Consider the following 22,058-nt stretch of genomic DNA (forward strand, 5'->3'; position numbering starts at 1 on the left):
AGTGTTTTTACAATAAAAAAGCAGTAATGTTTAATTTCAATATATGTAAATATATCCATACTGATCAAATTAAGAATATACCTGTGGATATCGGTAAATCCCAGTTAGCTGAGCAAGAGAATAAGTTGAGGCAGTAGCCAAATCTCCTATAAACCCCACAAGCTTGCCATTTTTGTGACAACTGTAGTTTGGAATCATTTCTTGATTTCCTGTCATAATATATAAACCACTAAGCATAGCTTTATGCCCAATTGAACAGGAGTCATATACATGGTAACCTAGTGTAAGGTTGGGTAAAATATCAGGATTCTTATTTATTTCCAAAACTGTAAAAATGAACACGAGGAAGTAGCCATAAAATCTGAGAGAAACCCTGTATAACAAAAATAATGTTAACAAATATATAATTTAGTCTCTTTAATATATCACTTAATCTGGTTTATCATTAATGCTGAATATATTTTTTGATAATTACATATTTTTATTACATTAGTCAATAAGCCATTTTAATTTATGCTTCTGAGACATTCGACTGTACTCTACACCCTAATGATTGAAAATTCAGAGCTGTAAAATATTGTAGTGCTTTAGCAATACATAATAATTATTAATGTTAATCATGTTACTATCATCATTTAAGAAGGAAAACATTGCAGCACTAAACTGTAAGGAGGGTAAAATTATCAATACTGACCAGGAAAAGGTTGAGGTGTTAAATAAATGTTTTTCTTCTATATACAAAAGAGAGGAACCAATGAGAAAGCAAAATAGAAATTGCAACCCCATACCAATAATTTGTCTTATTTCATGAAGAAAATAGATAATATAAAAGTTATATAACTCCATGGCGTTTGAGGGAACGTAGCTTTGAATGACCAAATCAATGAGTAATTAGTAATTAGGAACATAGATAAAGGTTAAAGTATTTCATTATATAATTGGATTGAAAGAAGGATTTTGATAAAGTGCTGCATTATAGATTGTTTTATTTAAGAGACTGCTAATAGACAGTAATGGCTAGATTACAAGTGCTACCACTCCAGCATAAACTTTGATAGCAGAAGCTTTTTGTGCTCGTCGGATAGCGGGCCTATTACAAGATGATAGTGAAACGTTTGTGCTGAAGAGAAATCTGACGTACACTAAATAAATATTGCTACTGCATTAGCATTTTCTACCCATAGAAGTCAATAAACAGTGCAGAAAAATAAACCTAAAAACTATCCCTCAAGTGCTAACCCAATAGGAGTTATAAATATTTCACATTCCAATGTTCTTCACATACAGAACAAAGTAATTATTGTTGTAAATTGCTAACTTTAATGTGTGTTCTTGAAATATTAAATATATAAAAAATTTAAATAATATTAATTATTAAATATTAGTATACATACTTATAGTTTATATGTATATTTTTTGAAAATTATTAATATTTTTTAATATTTTATAATTCAATAACGTGCATTAAAGTTATCATTTCTTTATGTGTGCTGACTTAACACCGAACCCTTATGTGCTTTCTGAATATTTTACATTCCTATGTTCCTCACATAGAAAATAAAGTAATTTTTATTATTAAATATATATATATATATATATTGCTCTATATATCTGGTACTGTTAATGTGAAATAGATATCTATACCTATATAGTTATAGGAATAAATATCCAGGTATAGGTATATATTGATTTATATAGAGATTTGCAGATACAATACAAATGACATTACCTTGTGAAGAACATTAGAATGTGAAAAATGTAACGCATTAAAACATATGTACACACACACATTATATATATATTGGCACCTCTGCATTTCTGTCAGATAATGCACCACTTCAGCCAGAAAATTGTTGCAATTACAAATGTTTAGGCATTCTCATGTTTATTTCTTTTGTTTGTATTGGTATGATACAAAAAAGCACCCAGAAATGGTTTAAGACAAAGCTCTGGAGAGTAGTGAACTGGCCAGCAATGAGTCCAGATCTCAATCCCATAGAGCACCTGTGGAGAGATCCCAAAACAGCAGTTGGGAAAAGGAACCCTTCCAATCTGAGAGACCTGAAGCAGTTGGTGAAAGAAGAGTGGTCCAAAACTCCAGTAGAGAGGTGTAAGAAACTCATTGATGGTTACAGGAAGCAATTGATTTCAGTTATTTTTTCCAAGGGGTGTGCCACCAAATATTAAATTGAGGGTGCCAATAATTTTGTCCAGTCCATTTTTGGAGTTTTGCGTATAATGTGTCAGATTTGGCTTTTTTTCTCCACTTTTTTGTGTCATACCAATAACAACAAAAGCCATAAACTTGAGAATGCCTAAACATTTTTTATTGTAACAGTTTTCTGGGAGAAGTGGTGCATTATCTGACAGAAATGTAGGGGTGCCAATGACATGACTGTGTGTATATATAGATATATTTGAGTCGCGATAGCTTTTTAATATATTTTTTTTCATATAGTGTTTATATTAGTGTAACTCTATTTTTAAGTGAGTTCATGTTGTGTCTAAAGCAATTTTTTTGTTCTCCTACCTTTTATGCAAGCTCTCAGTTCACGCTAACCCAAACGAGGCTAAAATGCGATTGCACTTGAGTGAACGTGTTTACTGTCAACTTGTAACCTGAAAAAAGCTGATATCACTTGTGCTCAATAGCGCTCCACCCGTAATTTAACCCAATATCAGCACATGGTTAAACAATTGTTAAAAGACAAGGAAATAGTGTTGTAATAAATGTATTATACTCAAAATGAGCAAAAGTAATATGTGGGGTCCCTCACAATTCAGATTTGGACCATATTTCTTTTTAAGAAAAGAAAAAGGATAAAATAAATACTTTTTCTATATTTGCAGATAATACTGTGCGTAACGTGAATAGATCAAAGCAAGATAAACTTGTTCTGCAAGGAAGTGAGAAAAAAAAAAGCTGAGAAAGTAAATAAATACCAATAAATAGAAGATTTTACATTTTGGTAGCAGGTATTTTTCCAGGTATGTGAGATGTAATATGATACATTTATGTAAATACATTCATGGTCTATATAGAGTTATTGTAGCAGCACTGTTTATTCCTAAAAAAAATGTGTGACAAGAGGTAAATTAAAAGAGACAAAAATATTTAATATCCAGCATATGTCGAGCGGGCATGATTCGATATAGCGATTCGTATCCGCTTGACATTTTGGCCCCTATTTATGAAAGTCTGGCGGACCTGATCCGGCAGTGCGGTTCAGGTCCGCCAGACCTCGCTGAATACGGCGAGCAATACACTCGCCGTATTCATCATTGCACCAGCAGCTCACAAGAGCTGCTGGTGCAACGCCGCGCCCTGCAGACTCGCGGCCAATCAGCCGACAGCAGGGGGGTGTCAATCAACCCGATCGTACTCCGGCGATGTCTGTCAGCCTGCTCAGAGCAGACGGACAGGTTATGGAGCAGCAGTCTTTGTGGTCGCTGCTTCATAACTGCTGTTTCTGGTGATCCTGCAGGCTCGCCAGAAACACGGGGCATCAAGCTCCATATGAGCTTGATACATATGCCCCATAGTATATCTACCCCTTGGTATAAGTTTTTGAAGGAGCAGCAATGTACTACTGGTTTCTAAATGAACACATGGTTGAGCCAATGACAATCAGTATATATATACAGCCACCAAATAGCAGCTGGAACCTAGGTTCTTTGCACTTCCTAGATAAACCTTTCAGCAATTGACAAGAGAAGGAAAGAAAATAAATAGTATAAGTAAATTGGAAAGTTTAAAATTATGACTTTCCTTTCCTTTAAAGGATATGAAAGATACAATTTTTCTTTTGCGATTCAGACACAAGACATTTGTTTTGTTTCATATCCCTTTAAGGAATGAGAGTTTTAAAATGGAGTTTTGTAAAAGAATAAACTAACAAATCTTACTCAGAACATTCCCTTTGCTTTGGTTTTTCCTGATATGTAGGTTTCACTGGTATAAAAAATGTAGTTAGCTGAAGAACGCCTCCCAGTATTATGTCTCCGGGACTAATATAGCTCTCATAATTGTTGCTCCTTAGTGCACAGACGCTTCTGCTGTCATATTCAATTTGTGTTGTTTTCGGGAGCATTAGAAAAATAATGACCAGGGGAAGCATTAGTAAAACCAAGTCCAAATGATATAATAAATCAGCAAAAGAAAAACCTCCAATGCATTAAATTAGCATCACTCTGCTGCCGTTCAGGTGTTTGTAAAATGATGTGGTAGTGTTCAATTGTACAGCCTTTTATAAGAATGTTACAGCTTAGTCTATACACTTCTAATATTAAGATCCTTTGGGTACACTTCACTGGGCTATTTTACAATTCCTTTTTCTGTTTTTAATTACATATATTTGTAGCTATATATATATTTATATAATGGTAATAGAAGACAGCACTCGCTGGGCTTAAACATAAGCAATAGAAGCTTTTATTTACGTGACGTTTCGGGGACAGCTCGAGGGTCTAATGAAGGGGAGCTGTCCCCGAAACGTCACGTAAATAAATGCTTCTATTTCTTATCCTTATTACCTTTATCTCTACCTGCATTAAGCACCCTGGCAACTGGACACCTGTTTGTGCGAGTGCACCAATCTCTGTGAATATATTTATATATATATATGTAAATATATATATATATATATATATATATATATATATATATATATATATACACACAGATATACATACACACACACACATATAAACACAAATACTTACAAACATATACATACACACTTGTACACATAAAGTACACATACATATATATATATATATACATAAATAAACACACATACAGTACATGTATACAAACACTAATACATACAAGCATAAACACACACCATTATAGACATACACATACACACACATACGTATACACATTCATAAACGCACACATGCACCCACACATATACACACACGCATACAGCAACACAATTAAAGACATACACACAAATACACACACACACATATATACACAGATACATTTTTACACACAAATATACACACACACACATACACGCACAAACACACACATACACACACATACACACATATACACAGAGACAGTTTTACACACACAAAAACACACACATACACACACAATACACGCACGCATACAGACACATATACACACATATACACACACATATACACAGAGACATTTTTACACACAAAAACACGCACAGACATATACACACACACAAACATATACAAGCACAAACACACGCATACACACACATACACACATATACACACACATATGCACAGAGACATTGTTACACACACAAACACACACACACATGCACACACACACACAGATACACACACACACATACACACACAAACACGCATACACACACGCATACACACATATACAGGCACAAAAGTAGTTTTAAAAGTATTAGCTGTATTTGAAGTGTTCCTACACAACATAGAGAGTGCATTCGCTGAAACAAAAAGAGGTTTCTGTGTAGGTACACTTGAAATAATGCCTGTGTAACCTTACTTTTACTGAACCTACACTACATGACTCACACTTGAAAGTCTCACCACTTAAAATGACAGTGGATGGCCCCCTAGTGGGCCTGGAACAAAATTAAGGGATAACTGACTTGAAGTCTGGAGTTTGCAATGTCTGTGTTTGTTACTTTGTTGCAACTGGAGGGGCGGAGAGTGTGCTTACCTTTATAGGGTCCTGTTGCTGTGGATCTGGCCTCTTTCCTGGTTCCAGACTTCAAGGAGTGTTTTTCTTGCTCAGGATTCCTGCTGGAAATCTTGATTGCAGTATGGATCATGCTAGGCAAACCCTCCAAGGCAGTATAGAGATGATTCGGATGGATCCCCAAGGAGGAGAGGCTCTGGAAGGGATAGAGTGTCAGAAAGCAGTGAAGTAGTACCACCTACCCCCCAGCCTCATGCTTCTAAGTCTCATCTGGCTAAAAGGGCAGCTGGAAAAAAGATGTCTGGCAGGCCCTCTGCTAAATTAATTACCCCTCCCAGGATGGCTGCCCCTATAGTTGAAGGGGTGGTTGGTGGAGCAGGGAGTCAGGGTGAGGCTAGGGGTTCCCCACAGTTAGCGCCCAGTCAGCAGCAGGCCCAGACTTCCTCTAGTTTATCCCCATGGCAATCCACTGGGCTGCCTGTTACTAGTCACTCTAATAGTGACATTGCCCCCAATATGGCGGTACTCCCTGGCGCGGCCTAAACACTTCCCGACCTTCCTCCTGCAGCCCTGGCCACCATTCTGGCATTGGCCCAGTCCCTGGCAACCATAATGGTGCCTCGGGGAAGTGCTGCAGGGCCAGATGGCACAGGGCTGGTGGAGGAGGCGGGCAGTCAATCCGGGCTTGTGGGAGTGCCTGAAGTTAGGCCGGGATTAGGCTGCCCCCAAAAGTGATGCACGCCATGCGTCCTCCACTTCAAACTCAGACAGTGGAGAGCGTGGCCACGATTGCAGGTGGCAGGATAGGAGCAGGCCCATTACCCCTCACAGAGCCTCAGGTAAGTTGTAGAGACTCCAGGAGGGGGACAGTGCTCCTGTAGGTAGCGAAACACGGGGGGGGGGGGGTGGAAGGGTAAGGGCCCTGCAAGAAAGAGGATGGTTTTGGAGGTTACCAGAGGGGGGATTCAGGGTGCAGGCCAAGAGGGTGGAGTTACCGGAAACCAGGCAGAGGAGATAATTTCGCATAATGGTGGCTTGCAATTGCATATGAATGAGCATATTGGGGTGAGAGTGTGTGAATCGCATGTTATTGGAACAGCTGGCACTACAGGGGGACCTAACTCTAGAGATGGTTGTATGAATGCCCCTAACACAGCTGCAAGGGGATTTGGCTGTTTGGATGTGAGTGGTATGGAACATAGAATGCTCAGTTTGGTTCTTGGGGCATACCTGGACATAGTGCTGGCAGCAGTACTTTCAATTTGGGGCAAATTGTAGCGGCTGCTATGGGCATGAGTGGTTCTGTGGTGCAAGGTTTGTCTGGTGGGGGTGGGGTACCAGGTTCACTGTCCTCTTCCTGAAGTTCTTCCCATCTTTTTGCTAACCCACAGGTGGGACGCAGTGACAAAGCAGCGGCATCAACTTCAGGAATGGCTGGAAGGACCGGAGGTGCCTCGCAGCAGCAAAGCAGTTTGGCTACAGTGGCGGATGCAGTACCATCTACATCTGGAGGGTCTGGACAAGTACCGGCATCCAGTGAGTACCCAGCAATTACACTTAGACACGCTGTTTGGAGCTCTTCTTCTAGTGGTTTAGATTCAGAGGTTGACAAGGATCTGGGTTTGGTAGGCAAAGGGCAGCAGCGCATGTTTAGAATTATTAAGAAGAATTCAGGAAGGGTGTTACATTAACGTGTTCGAGCTATCTGTAGAGGCCATTAGGGATAAAGAGAGAGCAGAGGATGGCATGGGCCCCAAGAGGGTCAGGAGCCCAGAGACCTATGAGGAGTGGGAAAGGTGTTTCCGGGTGCTGGCAACGTGCTATGTAGACAGATGGCTGTTGCAAGGGCACAACCTTTTTAAGTATGTGGATACGATTGAGAGCATTCACAGGAGGTTTAAAGAGGGAGCGTGGCGTGATTACAACACGGCTTTCAGGAGAAAGATGGTGGGGAACCCGCTGCTTCACTTTGGCATGCAAAACATGCACCTGTGGTCGAAGTTGGGGTCTGAGCGGTCCCCTTCACCCCAGGCAGGGAATTGTCCAGGCACTTCTCGCTCCTTTCCGCGTCCAAAGCGTCGGAGTAGGGAGTGCTGGAAGTTCCAGGATAAGCAGTGTGAAAGAGGCACAAACTGCTCCTTTCAGCACATCTGCAAATACTGCAGTGGCCCGCATCCCGGTGTCAACTGTAGAAAGAGAGACCCCACAGCTGATAGGGCAGGCCCTAAGGGTGGGATTGGTAACAAAGTCCCCAACGCCCCTTAAGCAAGAAGCCATGGTACCATGGCTGGAGAGCTATCCGGATCAGATAGCAATGGGGATATTAAGGGCAGGGTTGTTTGAGGGTTTTAAAATTCCAGTGCAGTGTAAAGTGGTGGGGGTCACGGTTTATCGCAACCTTAAGTCTGCGTATGAATTTCCACAGGTGGTGCGGGATAAAATTAGGAAGGAGGTGGAGCTGGGGAAGGTTCTTGGTCCCTTTCCAGTGCAGCCATTCCCTGACCTGGTGGTATACCCTCTTGGCGTGGTGCCCAAGAAAGAGACAGGACAATTCAGATTTATCCACCACCTGTCCTACCCGAAAGGGGCGTCAGTTAATGACACTATAAATCCAGAAATGTGTACTGTACATTATCAATTCTTTGATGATGCTGTAAATCTAGTGAGGCTGGAGGGGAAAGGCGCTCTTATGTCCAAGCTGGAAATAGAATCAGCATTCAGACTGCTCCCCCTCCATCCATCTTCTTTTAAACTGATGGGTTTGAAGTGGGATGGGTTTTTCTACATAGACAGATGCTTGCCTATGGACTGCTCATTGTCTTGCTCTCTCTTTGAGCATTTCAGTTCCTTCCTGCACTGGGTCATGCAGGAGTCGGCTGGAGTTGGGGCAGTGGCCCATTACCTAGATGATTTTTTATTAGTGGGTAGGGCCGATTCAGATAATTGTGAGCGCTGCATGGTGGTCATGAGGTCCATGATGAGGAGATTTGGGGTGCCACAGGGCCCATGTACATGCCTTACGTTAGCAGAGGAATGCCGTCTCCCTCCAGAGAAGGTACAGAAATTACTTAGGGAGGTCAGAGCAGTGGCCTGTGCGGTAACCATTTTGCTCAGAGAAGGTACAGAAATTACTTAGGGAGGTCAAGGCGGTGGCCTGTGCAGTAACCATTTTTCTCAGAGAACTTCAGTCCCTTCTAGGCCTGCTTAATTTTGCAGACAGAGTCATTCCCATGGCTCGAAGAACAGTTGAGAGGTGCCCAGCAGGGGAGGAAGCGTTTTAGAGTCACAGCTGACATGGTGGAGGACTTGCAAGTTTGGGATAGATTCCTGTCCCATTTCAATGGCATTTGTCTGTGGAGGGCTGATCCAATCTCAAATCAGTTGTTGCATCTTTTCATGGATGCTGCTGGGGGATTTGGTTACAGGCTTACTTAGAAGGTGAATGGAGCGCGACTCCATGGCTGCCTGAGTTGGTGTCCAGGGGTCTTACAAAGAACTTGACACTGCTGGAGCTATTCCCTACCGATGTGGCCATTGAGTTGTGGGGAGCTAAATTAGCCAATATGATGATGGTGTTCTGGAAGGAAAACATGAGTGTGGTGTACGCCATAAATCAGTTGTCTGCTTCCTCTCCAGTGGTGGTCAGACACCTGAGACATTTTGTCCTGCGCTGTTTACAGCTCAATGCTTGTTTTTCGGCGCGTCATGTCCCTGGGGTGCATAATGTAGTGGCGGATGCGCTGTCCAGGATTAGATGGGATGAGTTTCGTAGGGTGGCTCCAAGGACGGCTGCGTTAGGTTTACCCTGCCCCTTATTTCTCTGGCAGCTGGCAGTATCTGGGTGTCCATCATTCCTTTAATAAAGGCTTTGCTGGCTCCCAAGGCATACAAGTCTCATTGGAAAGGATGTGAGTCTTTCTGCTTGCAGAGGGGTTACAGCGTTCATCAGGCAGCACAGGTACAGGTATTAGAATGGCTTGCGTGTTTGAGACAGGAAGGGGTGACAAAGGCGTCCGTTCAGAGCAGACTATCAGTGATTGACTTTTTCAGTAAGGCTATGGGCATACCAGAATTGGTTAACTCCTTCCTGGTGAGACAGGTGCTCAAGGGGTGGGGAAGGGCTGAAGTTAGGCCCAAAGACAAGAGGGAGTCTATTACTCCATCGCAGATGCAGGGGTTAGTTAGGGCTTTTGAGATGGTGTGTACGTCCAACTATGAGGTTATGTTGTTTGGAGCCGTTTTGCACTAGCAATGGCAGGAGCATTGCTCATGGGTGAATTGGTATCTTCTGTGAAAGCGGGAGGGTCTGGGGGCATTCAGTATGAGCATTTACATTCCTCAGAGGAAGGATTTCTTCTCTTTGTCCCAAGGTCTAAGACAGATCAGGAGGGAAAGGGGGCTTGGCTGCCTATAGGCAGGCATGAAGTAAAAGAGTGCTGCCCAGTGGACAGTTTGGAAGCTTTCCTGAGGGTTAGGCCTATGGGGCCGAAGGAGCTCTTCGTGCATGAAGACTCCTCAACGTTGTCTCTTTTTCAGTTCAAGAAAGTGCTTGCATTAGAGGCAGAATCTAGTGGCTCGGATAAATCACGTCACAATTGTTCAGAATCGGTGTTGCAACTAGTGCTGCGGCTTGAGGGTCCTCCATTAGGGAAATTAAGCGATTGGGTCAGTGGCGATCGGGGCGATTTAGAACGTACATTAGGCCTTTTAAGAAGGACAGCTAGGTCCTTCCGGGGAGGGAATCAACCTATTTGTTTTAGTGACAGTCTACGTCTACATTGTGGTGGGGTTGAGGTTTGTTATGGTACCGGCCGTGTTTTGATATTGATCGTGCACTGTTGTTTTAGGAAAGAGCTCTTCTCCGGTGCGTGTGTGGATTGTAAGGCAATTATGTGCATTGGGCAGCGAACAGGGCTTTGAAAACTACAGACGGGCAGCAATTTAGCTTCCCTTCCTCTACGGTTGCCATTTGATGGCTGGGCTGCAGGGGCCTAACATGAAGCGAATTGCCTTCACTTCTACAAGAAGCTCATAGGAGGTGGGGTCAACCAAACTTGATAGTATTGCATGTTGGGGGTAACGATTTGGGCTCCCTACCGGCTTTAGATCTTATCAAGAGAATGGTGTCAGATGTAAAGTGGCTGTGTGCTTTGATGTCAAATGTTAAAGTGGGTTGGTCCAATATGGTCGCATGACTGCATTGGAGATATATGGTGTCCCAGAGAGCAGCCTATAACGTGAAGAAGAAGATGAATAGGGAATTGGGGAGAGCGGTCACGGTCCTCGGTGGTTTTGTAATTAGGCATGAATGCATTACGGCTGATATCTTATATCGCCCTGATGGGGTTCATTTGACCGACACAGGGTTGGACATGTTTCTTGCGGATCTCAGGAAAGCATTGTTAGTGCAGGTTTAAAAAAAAAAAAAAGTTTATATCATAAGGATTGTTGGTGTGTCAGTTATGGTTGGCGGCAAGAGTAGTACTCTGTTCCTCTTGTGGTGGTCGGTCAGGGTCTTTTAGTGAGCAATCAGAATGAGGAGTGATGGCCTCCGACGAATTGCGGCCGAATATTTATTTTTATTTTATTTTTTTATTTTTATTTATAAAATATTTTACCAGGAAGGACACATTGAGATTTCTCTCATTTTCAAGTATGTCCTGGGTCCACAAAACATTGCATTGATACAGTAGGGTACAATAAAATTAAAAAGCAATAATAATACACAATATATGCAAAAATTTTAAATAGAACAGGTAGGAAATATATAATCAACCATGACAGGTGCATTCTGTTTTGAGATATGTAGAGAGGGATCTCTTAAAGGATATTAGGCTTGGGGAAGGTTTGAGGTCATTCCATAACTGTGGTGCTCTGTAGGAAAAGGAGGATCGAGCTGCTTTCTTTTTGTATTGAGGCAAGCTAAATAATGTGTTTGTACTGGATCGGAGGTTATAGGAGGTGGGAATAGCTGGAGAGAGCATTCTGCTCAGGTTGGGTGGGAGCTTCCCAGAAAGGCTCTTAAACACAAGGCAGGAAAGATGGAGGGTGCGTCTGGATTTCAGCGACAGCCAGTTTAGTTCTTTTAGCATGTCACAAAGCGGCAGAACGAGTTATACAATGTATTAAGTTTATTAAGGTGAGTTTGCGGTGCAGGTGCATATACTACGTCCCCATAATCCATGATAGGTATCAGCATTTGCTGTACAATCTTTTCCTTTACTGTAGGGCTGAGGCAAGATTTGTTTCTGTACAGGGCACCTAATTTTGGATAAAGTTTTGATGCAAGTTTTTCTATGCGGGGCCAAAAGATAGATTAGGGTCTAACAACATACCGCAGTATTTGAAAGAGTGGACTGCAGTAAGCGTGCAATTGGATTTTGTTTTGATGCGTAGGTGGGAATTTTGTAATTTGTGTAATTTAGGACCCGTTCCAAAGATAGATTGTGACAGTTTTGTCAGTGTTTAGGAAGAGTTTGTTTTTTGAGATCCACTTTTCTACCTCTGTGAACTGGTCTTGGAGCACTGCTTCAAGCTGCGGCAGATCAGATTTGTTTGCATAGATTACTGTGTCGTCTGCGTACATGTGTACAGTTGAAGATTTGCAGACATTAGGCAGATCATTTATAAATAATGTGAATAGTAGGGGGCCGAGAATGGAACCTTGGGGAACACCACACATGACTGGGAGAGGGAGGGAGTCACTGCTAGAAACTGAGACATATTGTGATCGATCCGATACATATGATCTAAACCAGGTTAACGGATGATCAGCAATACCAGAGTTTTTTAGTTTGAGCAGTAGTATGTCGTGGTCCACTGTGTCAAAAGCCTTTGCGAAATCAAGGAAAATAGCTCCAGTTAGGTCTCCTTGTTCCATGCCAGTTTGGATGTTGTTGCAAACTTTTAGGAGGGCAGTTGTAGTGGAGTGATTTGGTCGAAAACCTGATTGATCAGGGGTCAAATAGTTAGAAAGTTGGTAATACTTGCATAATTGCGTATGGATGCATTTTTCTAAGATTTTTGATAATACTGGGGGATGATATAGGGCGATAGTTAGAAACCAAGGTTATATCTCCAACTACACACCCATTCTATCTGCTAAAGAGCGTGAGCAACTGTGCCACGCTGCAGAAACCAAAAGGGGCCTTGACCATCTGTCGGTAGGGGGTTAATTTAGATTAGTGAGAAGTGCCATCGAGTTAAGAACTTTTACAAAGTTCAAGTATTTAAGTTGCCTAATACTATTAAATAGTTATTAAAGTTTACGTTTTAATAAACGTGACTGGTCTTTTCCTCCCAAAAAGGTGTTGTGTGTTTTATTGTTAGAGTTTAGTTAAGTAAACATAATGACAGAATAGGAGGTTTATCCCTTATGACAGTGGATGGCCCCCTAGTCTGGATTTTGCAATGTGTGTGTTTGTTACTTTATTGCAACTGGAGGGGCAGAGAGTGTGCTTACCTTTATAGGGTCCTGTTGCTGTGGATCTGGCCTCTTTCCTGGTTCCAGACTTCAAGGAGTGTTTTTCCCACCCACCCTGGCCCGTTTTGGAAGAGGAGGTTGGCGGCGAAGCAGTAACTGGATAAGTGGTAGGATTTTCTCCTGGCAGGAGTAGGTTTAGTTGAACCAGCTCCATAAGCCCAGGACTTTAAAATAGACTCCACCCTTAGACAGCGGGTTGTATGGCATGCTGGTGAGGGTTGCCCTCCTGGGTTGGTAGTGGATACCCTAGCTAGGCGGTCGTTCAGGGCCTTGTAGCAAGCAATTAGAATGAGAAGTGACGGCCTGGGAGAACAGGGAGGGGTAACGCCCACTAGGCACCGGACTAGGGGTTCCTCTCTCCAACAAATTGCGGATGAAGATCTCCAACTACACAGCCATTCTATCTGCTAAAGAGCATGGGCAAACTGTGCCATGCTGCAGGAACCAAAAGGGGCCTTGACCATCTGTCAGTAGGGGGTTAATTTAGATTAGTGAGAAGTGCCACCAACGAGTTAAGAACTTTTACAAAGTTCAACTATTTAAGTGGCCTAATACTATTAAATAGTTATTAAAGTTCACGTTTTAATAAGCGCGACCTTGACCGTTCTTTTCCTCCCAAAAAGGTGTTGTATGTTTTATTGTTAGAGTTTAGTTAAGTAAACATAACAACGTAATAGGAGGTTTATCCCTTAAGGCAGCGAGACAGCTATGTCTGAAATCCTGTACCTAACCTGCAGAGAAGCGCTTGGATTATATCACACTACTGGCGATGTTTCCCAACCAAAATGCAGGTTACTCCCATGGAATGCCTAGCTAATGCCCACCCACACTCCTACACTTAAGTTATATCTGCAATCTGCCTTGCTAATAAGGACAAAAAACCTTCCTATTGAAACTATAACCTTCACAACCCCCATCACACACTACCCTTACACTACTTAACCCCCTAAAAGCTAAACCCACAAAAGCCCAACATATGACACACTAAGCTACAAAAAAAAAACATTTACAAAAATAAAAAACAATGCCAGTAAAAGTAATTTTCCTGAAACAATTTTTCCTGAAACAAACTAAACCATACTCTAAAAAGAGCATTTGTTGAGCAGTGCCCTAGTTGAAGTAATCACAGCTCAATTTCATTAGAAAAGGACACTTACTCAAAACATGCAGAAAATACAAGGTGGCCTACTCCATAGGCTGCAACTGTTTAAAGGCCTCCCGCAGCCGTTGCTGTTACCCCTGAAAGTCTTGAACCTGCCCTGCCTTTGCCTGAGAGATTTTTAGGAGACCGTAATATCCAGCCTTTACTACTTCCTGCAAGGTCCTCTTCTCAGTTAAACCTAGAACGATTATACCCCTACTATATCGCAAACCACAAGCAAGGGCTCATAATTTATTACATACGTTAAGTCCTATTGTGGATAATTCCTTAGAGCTATAGGTACACTCTATGATGACGCGTACATAACCAATTTGGTACTTACCTTGTACCTGTGAATCTATGTATTTATTGCTGAAAGTCTTGTCATTTTCTTTGCAACTTCTCTGTCTGCAACTAAAAAAAAGAAGGTAAATATAATATCTCTCAAACTGAAACCTCTACTTTGTTCTGCACAGCATGTTTCTTTTTCTTTGTCTTTACTGTGGGAAAATAATTTATTTTAGAAATACGCTATTATCGACTCTGTTGATAGTGGCTGATTTATTAACTTTTTAATAGTGATTGCCTTCAAATACCAACTATAAATAAAAAATATTCCACTGTTTTTACATGTAGTTGCTGAAAGCCTCATTAAGCCTGGTCCCTTCCATTTTGAAACAATTCTTCAGACTCTTTATATTGGAGACAATTATACAGAGACTGTACAGTTTGATGAGGTCTCCTCTCCATTATTCCTTGATATTGCAAAGGCCTTTGACACAGTAGACCACAACATTCTACTGCTCAAACTAAAAAAATCAGGTATTGGTGATCGTCCGCTAACCTGGTTTCGATCATGTATTGGATTGATCACAATATGTCTCCATTTCTGACAGTGACTCCCTCCCTCTCCCAGTCACATGTGGTGTTCCCCAAGGTTCCATTATCAGCCCCCTAATATTCACATTATTTATAAATGATCAGCCTAATGTTTGCAAATCAATGCGAGCAAATCTGATCTACCGCAGCTTGAGGCAGTGTTCCAAGATCAGTTCACAGAAGTAGAAAAGTGGATCTCAAAAAACAAACTCTTCCTTAACACTGACAAAACTGTCACAATGATCTTTGGAACGGTACCTAAATTCCCATCTATGCATCAAAACAAAATTTAAATTGCACACTGACAATGAAATGTTTTGTGGACCCAGGACATACTTGAAAACGAGAGAAATCTTCATGTATCCTTCCTGGTAAAATATTTTATAAATAAATGATTCCCATTAATCCTTGGGGGTAGATTTATTATGCTGCGGATGCAACTGTTTCTGCACGAGCCTTCAGACATGCCGGAAACAAAAGTTAAGAAGCAGCAGTTGTAAAACCGCTGCTCTTTAACTCATTCGCCACCTCCGAGGTGGCGGATAACAATCATCCCGATCAGATACGATCATGATAATTGACTTGCTAGCGGCAAGAGGCATTAAAAACCTTTCCTTTGGGATGAACAAGATACATATTAACATAGTAACATAGTAACATAATAGATGAGGTTGAAGTCCATCGAGTTCAACCTATACAAAACTAATCTACTTACAAAATGTTCCAGTTGAGCTTAAATTAATCAGAATTAAGGTGACCCATTTAATACAATACATTTTATCCCTGAATTCTGTTTCTAGCCAGAAATGTATCTAAACCATTTTTAAATGTATCTAGGGTATTGGCATTCACTACATTCTTTGGTAATGAGTTCTCCAATTTTATTGCTCTGACAGTGAAAAAAGGTGTTCGTTGCAGGAGATTAAATCTCCTTTCCTCCAGCCTTAAATTTAAACCTCTTTTCACAAACAATTTTCTTGGAATAAATAGAGCTTCTGTCATCTCTGTATATGGTCCTTGAATATATTTATATAAAGTAATTACGTCACCTCGTAAGCTCCTTTTTTCTAGAGAAAACAGACCCAGTTTGGCTAGCCTCTCCTCATAGTTTAGATTCCCTTATTAGCTTTGTGGCCCTTCTCTGAAATTTTTCTAGTTCTGCAATGTCTTTTTTTGAGATCGGCCCTCAGAACTTAAGGCAAGGTCTTACCAGGAATTTATATAGTGACAAAATTATGCTTTCCTCCCTTGCATCAATGTGTCTTGTATTGTACTGTATTGTACGCCGGCTTCTTTTAATATACTCTAGTATCTTATTAGCCTTAGAAGCCGCTGCACTGTATTGTGCACCCATCTTTAGCTTCTTATGTATTACTACTCCAAAATCCATTTCCTCCTCTGTTTGGCTAAGTCTAGTTCAATTTAAATAATACTTTGCCTGCTTATTTTTACTTCCAAAATGTAAAACCTTGCATTTTCCTGTATTAAGGGCACCATGTACTAAGCCGTCAATAAATCCGACATTGTAGATGTGGATAAACTCGCTGTTTCTCGCCGTGGGCGAAATAGTGTCCGCTGTCACTATGTACTAAAAAAACACTCAAAAATAGACACGTTTAGCCCGCCGTGAGCAGTGGCGGATTATTTATAAATTTTACGCCTTGATCGCAGCAACTAATCTAATTTACTTAAAGAGACAGTCTAGTCCAAAATAAACTTTCATGATTCAGATAGAGAATGTAATTTTAACCCTTTGAGTGCTAAGCACTTTCCCACCTTGGTGCTAAGCTTTTATAAATTTTTTTTTTTATATATATATATATATATTTTGTAAAACTTTTTTTTAGCTTTTTATTTTATTTTCAGATCACTTACACTGTTGGAAAGGTTAGGCAATTACCTTTCCAATGGTGGGTCTTGGGGGTCTGTAGCTGCTTAGATGCCTGAGATACAGGCTTCTAAGCAGCATGTCCCCTGCTCCTATACTTTAAAATTCGGCTAGATTAAGAGTTTTGCGGTAAGAGTGGCTCGGTACTAACTTGCAAGTTATTTCCACCGCTCACCTCACTATAGCTATTGCAGGTTTTCATAAACCCGGCGTTAGCAGCAATATGTGAGCGTTGAGCCAAATTGAGCTCCATACCGCACTCCAATACCAGCGCTGCTTTGAGCTGGTTTTACATGCTCGTGCATGAATTCCCCATAGACATCAATGGGAAGAGCAGGCTAAAAAAAGCCTAAAACCTGCAATAAAGGAGTGTAAAGCTCCGTAACATAGCCCCATTGATTCCTATGGGGAAAGAAAAGTTATGTTTAAACCTAACACCAGAACATAAACCCCAAGTCTAAACACCCCTAATCTGCTGCCCCCGACATCAACGACACCTACATTACACTTATTAACCCCTACTCTGCCACCCCAACAACGCCGCCACCTACATTACACTTATTAACCCCTAATCTGCTGCCCCCAATGTCACCACCACCCACCTACACTTATTAACCCCTAATCTGCTGCCCCCAATGTCCTTGTCACCTACATAAATTTTAATAACCCCTAATCTGCCACCCCCAATGTCGCTGCCACTATACTAAAGTTATAAACCCCTAAACCTAACCCTAAGTCTAACCCTAACACCCACTAACTTTAATATAATTAAAATAAATCTAAATAAAAATTACTGTCATTAACTAAATAATACCTATTTAAAACTAAATACTTACCTATAAAATAAACCCTAAGCTAGCTACAATATAACTAATAGTTACACTGTTGCTCTCTTAGGTTTTATTTTTATTTCACAGGCAAGTTTATATTTATTTTAACTAGGCAGACTAGTTAGTAAATAGTTATAAACTATTTACTAACTATCTAGTTAAAATAAATACAAATGTACCTGTAAAATAAAACCTAACCTGAGTTACACTAACACCTAACCTTACACTACAATTAAATACATTACATTAATTAAATACAATTAACTAAATTACAAAAAAATCAAACACTAAATTACACAAAATAAAAAAGAAATTATCAAATATTTAAACTAATTACACCTAATCTAATAGCCCTATCAAAATAAAAAAGCCCCCCTCCAATAAAAAAAACCCTAGTCTACAATAAACTACCAATGGCCCTTCAGAGGGCCTTTTGTGGGGCATTGCCTCAAAGAAATCAGCTTTTACCTGTAAAAAAAAATACAAACAACCCCCAACAGTAAAACCCACCACCCACACAACCAAAGCCCCCAAATAAAATCATATCTTAAAAAACCTAAGCTCCCCATTGCCCTGAAAAGGGTTTTTGTATGGGCATTGCCCTTAAAAGGACATTTAGCTCTTTTTCCGCCAAAACCCTAAGCTAAAAATAAAACCCACCCAATAAACCCTCTAAAAAAAAACTAACACTAACCCCTGAAGATCCACTTACAGTTTTTGAAGACCCGACATCCATCCTCAATGAAGCAGCAGAAGTCCTCATCAAAGCCAGCAGAAGTCTTCCTCCAAGCGGGCCGAAGTCTTCATCCAAGCCGGCAGAAGTCTTCATCCAGATGGCATCTTCTATCTTCATCCATCTGGCACGGAGCGGCTCCATCTTCAAAACATCCAGCACGGAGCATCCTCTTCAATTGACGTCTCTTCCAGAATGAAGTTTCCTTTAAGGGACGTCATCCACAATGGCGTCCCTTGTATTCCGATTGGCTGATAGAATTCTATCAGCCAATCGGATTTAAAAGGTAAAAATTCCATGCAATCAGCCAATAGGATTGAGCTTGCATTCTATTGGCTGATTAGAACAGCCAATAGAATGCGAGCTCAATCCTATTGGCTGATCAAGAAACGTTATAATGACATCAAATGTTTCGCCAAAGCTAAATTGGCCAAAGAAATATTTTCTGTACCTGTTACCATGTGGCCGACTTAAATGACTACAAACAGAAGCATGTTCAGCGTCTAGGGCCTGAGATCATGACCGGCATAACAGACGACTGTGACAGTGATTTGAGAGGTAAATGTATAACATAATAATTGACACCAAATGCTTGTAAAATATCGATAGATGTATTTGTCCAATATTATTGTCGAAAAATAACCTTATTTGTCTTCCTACAAAAGCAATCAACTACGTAAGTTACATCGCACATAGCCCTCAATGAATTTGATTCATAGAATTAATGACGCTTTATTAATAATTTTGCATAGTTATTGATTTCAGCAATATATATAAATAAACAATTTTTTATTTCTATGTGACTCTATAAAAATCTTGTGGCTAGATTACGAGTTTTGCATTAGAGGCTATGCGTTGCTAACGAGCAGTTTATGCTTACCGCTCACTTTCATACAGCACTGGTATTAAGGGTTTTTACAAACCCGGCGTTAACAGACAAAAATACCACTCCAATACCAGCGCTGCTTACGCTAGCGGTGAGCTGGTTGTGCGTGCTCGTGCACAATTTCCCCATAGGCATCAACGGGGAGAGCCGGCTGAAAAAAAGTCTAACACCTGCAAAAAAGCAGCGTTTAGCTCCTAACGCAGCCCCATTGATTCCTATGGGGAAATAAAATTTAGGTTTACACCTAACACCCTAACATGAACCCCAAGTCTAAACACCCCTAATCTTACACTTATTAACCCCTAATCTGCCGCCCTCAACATCGCTGACACCTACATTATAACTATTAAACCCTAATCTGCCGCTCCGGACATCGCCGCCACCTACATTATACTTATTAACCCCTAATCTGCTGCCCCCAGCATCGCCGACACCTACATTATATTTATTAACCCCTAATCTGCCGACCCCAAGGTCGCCACCACTATTCTAAATTTATTAACCCCTAAACCTAAGTATAACCCTAACCCCCCCTAACTTAAATATAATTTAAATATATCTAAATAAATATTACTATCATTAACTAAATAAATCCTATTTAAAACTAAATACTTACCTATAAAATAAACCCTAAGCTAGCTACAATATAACTAATAGTTACATTGTATCTAGTTAAGGTTTTATTTTACAGGCAAGTTTGTATTTATTTTAACTAGGTAGAATAGTTACTAAATAGTTATTAACTATTTAATAACCTACCTAGCTAAAATAAAGACAAATTGACCTGTAAAATAAAACTTAACCTAAGTTACACTAACACCTAACACTACACTATAATTAAATTAATTCCCTAAATTAAATACAATTAAATAACATTAAAGTACAACCCCCCCCCCACTAAATTACAGAAAATAATAAACAAATTACAGGATTTTTAAACTATTTACACCTAATCTAATCCCCCTAACAAAATAAAAAAGCCCCCCCCAAAATAAAAAAGCCCTACCCTACACTAAATTACAAATAGCCCTTTAAAGGGCCTTTTGCGGGGCATGGCCCCAAAGTTATCAGCTCTTTTACCTGTAAAAAAATGACAAATCCCCCCCAACATTAAAACCCACTGCCCACACAATAAACCCTACTCTAAAACCCACCCAATACCCCCTTAAAAAACCCTAACACTAACCCCTTGAAGATCACCTTACCGGGAGAAGTCTTCATCCAACCGGGCCGAAGTCCTCAACAAAGCCGGGAGAAGTCTTCATCCAAGCCGGACGAAGTGGTCCTCCAGACGGACAGAAGTCTTCATTCAGACGGCATCTTCTATCTTCATCCATTCGGCGCGGAGCGGGTCCATCTTTAAGACATCCGACATGGAGCATCCTCTTCATCCGACGGCTAACACTGAATGAAGGTTCCTTTAAATGACGTCATCCAAGATGGCGTCCCTTCAATTCTGATTGGCTGACATAATTCTATCAGCCAATCAGAATTAAGGTAGAAAAAATCCTATTGGCTGATGCAATGCTCTGATCTGAATCATGATGAAAGAAAAAATTAGGCTTTAGTGCCCCTTTAAAAGTTAACAACAATGATAGAATTGATATTAATTTGACTCTTTATTCTTTAGATATAGGAATGACATATGAAATATAATAATATCATCATTGGGCTGAGCTTGGCATTAATTTCATAGTAAATTGACCCTATATTTAAGTATAATATAAATGTATAGGGCCTTGTAGCACATTGTAATATATTTCAGTTATTAAAATAAAATAAAGTCTAATTATATATATTTTATTTTAATAGCAGATTTGGGACAGTTGTTTGACAGCTATGCTATTTTTTTTGATTCTCACGCAACTATATTTTATTTGAGGGGGTTTTCACACTCTGGTCATATGTTGATTTTTTTTTTGATGACTGTATGACTCTTTCTCTTTCACTTTGATCTATAAAACCATATTTTAATGCATTGATTTAATTACTTAATTTATTTTTAATCTTTTTATCTAGAAGAAAAAAACTCTTTAAGGGAGATCTTACAAATATGAGAGGAAAATAAAAATTCATCAGACAATACAGGCCGTCAGGATAGCAGTCAGACTCCTGATTTGCTAGACAAATTTGGAGATGCGAAACAATTTGAAATCCAAACTCCAGAGAATCAGGATGATCAAGTGGAAGAACCGGCACCACCACTACCAGAAACAAGAGATAGGAATAGTGCTAATCCACCTGATGTTTGACTATTGACCGATGTTGGCTTAAATAAAATGTTGTCACTTGCCAGGCAATATAGAGAGGACAGGAACAGAATAGGAGTGCCAAGGACTGAAGTTTACTATCAGGGCTAAATGGACTAGTGGGCCACTAGACTATGTATGAGAAAAGTGACCTATCAAACAGATGTTAGATTTAGAGCAAAAACAAATGAATAATAATTGCAAATTTAAAATCAGGTTATATATTACAATTACTCGATCAAGCCAAACATAGGCAAATAAGATATGAACATATGTACACAATTTATACACAATTATCTGTAAC

Source organism: Bombina bombina, chromosome 4, assembly GCF_027579735.1.
Source record: "Bombina bombina isolate aBomBom1 chromosome 4, aBomBom1.pri, whole genome shotgun sequence".
In the NCBI taxonomy this organism is placed as follows: Eukaryota; Metazoa; Chordata; class Amphibia; order Anura; family Bombinatoridae; genus Bombina; species Bombina bombina.